This window comes from Triticum aestivum, chromosome 4B, assembly GCF_018294505.1.
Source record: "Triticum aestivum cultivar Chinese Spring chromosome 4B, IWGSC CS RefSeq v2.1, whole genome shotgun sequence".
NCBI classification, from domain to species: Eukaryota; Viridiplantae; Streptophyta; class Magnoliopsida; order Poales; family Poaceae; genus Triticum; species Triticum aestivum.
Window position 1 is genome coordinate 649,820,203 of NC_057804.1, and position 4,804 is coordinate 649,825,006.

The 4,804-nt window shown below is 41.4% G+C and overlaps 1 pseudogene; it reads right to left on the reverse strand.

The window, feature by feature from the left end:
- Nucleotides 1-1,060: 1,060 nt before the first annotated feature.
- Nucleotides 1,061-4,804, reverse strand: part of LOC123089616 (obtusifoliol 14-alpha demethylase-like) — a 4,764-nt pseudogene continuing 1,020 nt past the window's right edge.

Genomic DNA, 4,804 nt, shown 5'->3' on the forward strand with positions numbered 1-4,804 from the left:
AGGCTGTGATATTGGTCTTCAGTTCGAGAGACTGTTTGTGGGCAGTTCGCCGGATCATTCATCTACGGTTCGAGGGACTCCAAGTACGACTTACACGAACTCGTCTTCTTCCGTTGCAACTCGTAGTTGGTAACGATCTGATCCAAACCGTTCATCGCATCTTCATAGCGTTTATGGGTGATCGTAGGACGATTTTTTTTGTTTTCTATTATGTTTCCGAATAGTTATCTCCTTCAAGCAAGGGCAATATTATGCTCAGACCACTTCCTCTTGACTTTGAAGTCCACGTGATCCTCTTCTTGAATTTCCTTCATCTATGACACAGCTTGATGGTGGCGAAAATTCGTCCGACTCCACTGCGATGAAAATTCACAAAGAAGCCTACACCACATAGCCCAGATAAAAATAATTAGCTTTTCCTAGGGATTGAAGATCATGTGTCATCTGGACTAGTTGTATACGTGCAAATCGCCTCAATGTATGCGAACTAGATGTAGCACTCAAAGTCTAATTAGCGCTCATGCAAACACTGGGATAAAAAACCATGCATGCGAACATAAAAACATGAAGTTAACCGGAGGCATGTAATGTTCCTCACGATTATTCTTACTGCCGACGCGTGGTGGCATGTTGTGCCCTAGCATTGGCCTATTGTCGTACTCCTAACATGGATACTTCTTCATTTTAGTAATTTCTTGTGAGTGGGATAAAATCATTGTTTTCTATGGTTTTTATCTTCTGGTCGACTTACAAGGTGCGGAGGTATGTCTTGCATAGATCTACCAGTAATTTATAGTCTGAAATATCTTGTATGTCTCCATGCACCTCTTCATATAATTTACAGTTTGAAATGTCTTATAAGTCTCCATGCACCTTTTGCAAGGTGTGGAAGTTTTCCTTGCATTTTTCTTTGTATTCATCTATTATAAATTGATGGTTTGCAACCCTTCGTGGATAGGCGCCCTGGGAGCAATCATGCGGGGGGTGGGGTGGGGCTAAGAAAATAATGTACAGAAATATACACACATTGATTTTCTGTATTGACTGACTAGGGGGAGATTATAAAAATCAATTACAACTCGGACTAAAAGAAAACAACTCTAACTAAATTTGGAGACAGCAGGAAAACCTTCTTCGGGACGAACCTTTCCATACCCAAATTCTCTCTAAACTAGTACTAACTAGGCATAATTGTAAATACATTGACATAGACTCCTAGTGTGGCTAGATTGGGCCTCCTCCGTCATTGCTGGTATGTGACCCCCCACATGACAATATATGTGATGGATTAAACATTATTTAACATGAACAAATCCTTGCATGCAATAAAATAGGTAGAAATATATTAGTACTAATGGCGACTAGTAGCACTGTAGCTGGCGTCTGTTATAACTTATCATTACTTTTCCTTTAGGCTCTTGACCCACCTTGGTCACATCCACCTTAGGGAATGGAGATATTAGCTTGAGCTCAAAGTTTCTTAATAGATGGCTCCATATGACCTTGATTTGCAGGTATGCCAAGGCCATGCCAGAACAAACATGCCTTCCACCACCAAATGTTGTGAAAGAGTACTTGCGGCCAACTTTGTCCTCCTCTCTTCCAGGACCAAACCGATCTGGATCATACACATGAGGGTCATTGTAAACATGTGCCAGCTTATTGTTGAGTGCAGTAGGGATTACAATGTTATACCCTTCAGGTATGTCATATTCCTTGCCTTCCTTGGTCTGCACCTTGAATTTCTTATGTGCCTTGCGAGCTAACATTTGCACTGGTTTATGCATCCGAAGTGCCTCCTTGATGCATCTATGCAGGGTATCCATCTCTAAAAATGCATCATTGCCTATTTGGTTCTTGTACTTGCTAATTATATGCTTTTGCTCCTCCACGGCAGCTATTAAGAATTTGGTGTTGCTCAACATGAACGCTCCAGTCCATATACTAGTGTTGGAGCTTGGGTGTTTTCCAGCAAATATGAGTGCTATGATCATGCCGCAAATTTCTGCTTCGGATGCAGAGCGGCCGTCTTTATATTTGGAATTCATCAACCTCTGCAGTGCATCCTCCTGAACTCGGCCGGAGCTCCTGCGTGACCTGATAGTTGTAGTGAATATTTGTTTAAGCCCGATGTGGGCCTTGTCGCATCAGCGATTTGTCGGGGTTGGAATATAGGGGAACAAGAAACTAAAAAAGTTTAAGCCATTCTCAAGTTCATGAAACAATGATGAAACTTCTTCCAGCATCATCTCACGAACCTCAGATCCGAGTAGGCACCGACTTGACATAAACATGAGCACCTGCTCGAGTTCATGTTTAAGATCAACTATGCCCTCTTGTCCCCAGCTTGCAAAGTAGGCCTGCATTGTAGTATAAGAAAGCCATCAGTCAAGTGCAACACACACGCATGGTATCAGTACTCCTGTCATCTACATCTTCTATCCAAATCTAATGACAAATGTTGAAACAACGTCCAACACATGCCTCATCTTGCTAATCCAATGTGTTGTTTTACAAGTAGTTTATACTTGTCTTGTGGACTGAGTGGACTGCGTACACTCTATTATTTTTCTCTACTTACCTACACTTAGAAGAAATTTAGTAAAACTACATATCATCATTGCATCATATGCACATGTATTTTTTATTGGGAAATCACATGTAGTACATCTATAATTCATATATGGAACCACAAAAATTAAATAGTGACCGAAGAAAAGCCATAGAGAGTCAAAATAAAGTGAAGGTCTCTTTTAGATGTACCTCTACTTCTTGCAATATGGGATCACCGAGGCTCCGCAGCTTGGATGGCTTTAGTACATCAACGATGAACTGTATTTGCTCACTGCGAGTTGCCATATCTACACCATACAATATTCTTGGCCAAATATGGGAACGGTAACCTCAGCGAAATTTCCAAAGCTAATCTCGGACTCCAGCCCTTGGAAGAAATGAGCTGAGATATCAGGTCCAACCAACAAGGTTATCTTTGGCCCAAGCAAATTTATTGTAAATACACTGCCAAGTCTTGTGTGCAGATCAGTGATTGTAACCCCAAAACCCTTATTAAAAAGTGAAAGTAAGAGAGCAAGGACATTCACAACGGGTGGAAGTGGTCTTGTGGAGAACAGATGGACATTGCTTTTCCATCTTGAAATCTTCGTGGCTACAGCAGTTATGAAGAAGATAGCTATGGCCAACCAGGTCGCTCTAGTTGCTAGCATGTCCATAATGTCGTGATTAATAGTTATGTAGCCAGCCAACTACGTACTCTATTTGTCTGGCTCTGCAAAAACATGAACATATATTGAGGTAGTAAATCAGATGTGCATATGTCTATAAATATAGTGAGATGAAAAAAAATGATGTTGGATTGATTAGTAAAGTGATTTCGCATTTAATATTTCATTGGTTTCTCGGTTCGCACAATGTGAGAATGAAAAAGTAACCCCAAGCTTATGTGTACCCATACACGACCACGACCCCCCCCCCCTTTTGTTTTTTTGTTTGAACATCAAAGACATATACTAACATAACTGAGATTCCGTATGTATTTCATGGACATTTTTCGAAGTTGTACTGTATGATGGCCTTGTCATGTGTGCCCTGCCAAAATTAGATAATTTTTAAATTAAGGCAAGAGTTGCAAAATTTAAAAACAGGTATATGATGTTGTTTTGTTTTTTAGATAAAAGGCCCAACCCGACTATATATTAATAAAGCCACCAAACGTACGACAAGGCGTGCTGTTTTGTTCTGCTTATCTATTACACAGCCGTCATGCAACACAATATCAATACTCTGGTCTTGTTTCCGAATATCCAATTTAGAAATTCTATCCTATAGTATTTGCCCAAATGGTAGAGAGTAGGGCCCACATGCCAGTATTGCTTGGTTTATAATCATGGGTTAGTAGAAACTTTCTATTGCAGTTAAGGGTGCAAACGGGTAGCCTTTAGGGCATTCTTTGTCCTCTTTAGTTTAACTAAATGTTCAACAGCTACATCAATTGCCGAAAAAGGGTTTCCACCGCTTTATATTATAAAGAAACCATCACCACAAACATCCTCGTGACCCGATACGACAACTACATCAATTGAAAATGTAGTTCATTGGTTAAACTAAAAAGTGTTAGAGGGTACCCCGAGGGTCAGAAATTTGCATCCCGATTGCATAAGGGGAAGTGGCTTCGAGTGTTGAGACTAAAAGGCAACATGTTCAACAGTTAGGTGTGGCGAAGATGCGTATGTTGAGATGGATGTGTGGCCACACGAGGAAGGATCGAGTCCGGAATGGTGATATACGAGATAGAGTTGGGGTAGCACCAATTGAAGAGAAGTTTGTTCAACCTCGTCTGAGATGGTTTGGGCAGCGCAGGCCTCCAGAAGCTCTAGTGCATAGCGGATCGCTAAAGCGTGCGGAGAATGTCAAGAGAGGTCAGGGTAGACCGAATTTGACATGTGAGGAGTTCGTTAAGAGAGACCTGAAGGATTGGAGTATCACCAAGGAACTAGCTATGGACAGGGGTGCGTGGAAGCTTGCTATGCATGTACCAGAGCCAGAGTTGGTCGCGAGATCTTATGAGTTTCACCTCTAGCCTACCCCAACTTGTTTGGGACTAAAGGCTTTGTTGGTGTTGTTGTTGTTGTTGTTGTTGTGGACAGCTATGGACAGGGGTGCGTGGAAGCTTGCTATCCATATGCATCCATGACTTGGTCGCGAGATCTTATGGGTTTCACTTCTAGCCTACCCCAACTTGTTTGGGACTAAAGGCTTTGTTGTTGTTGTTGTTGTTGTTGTTGTA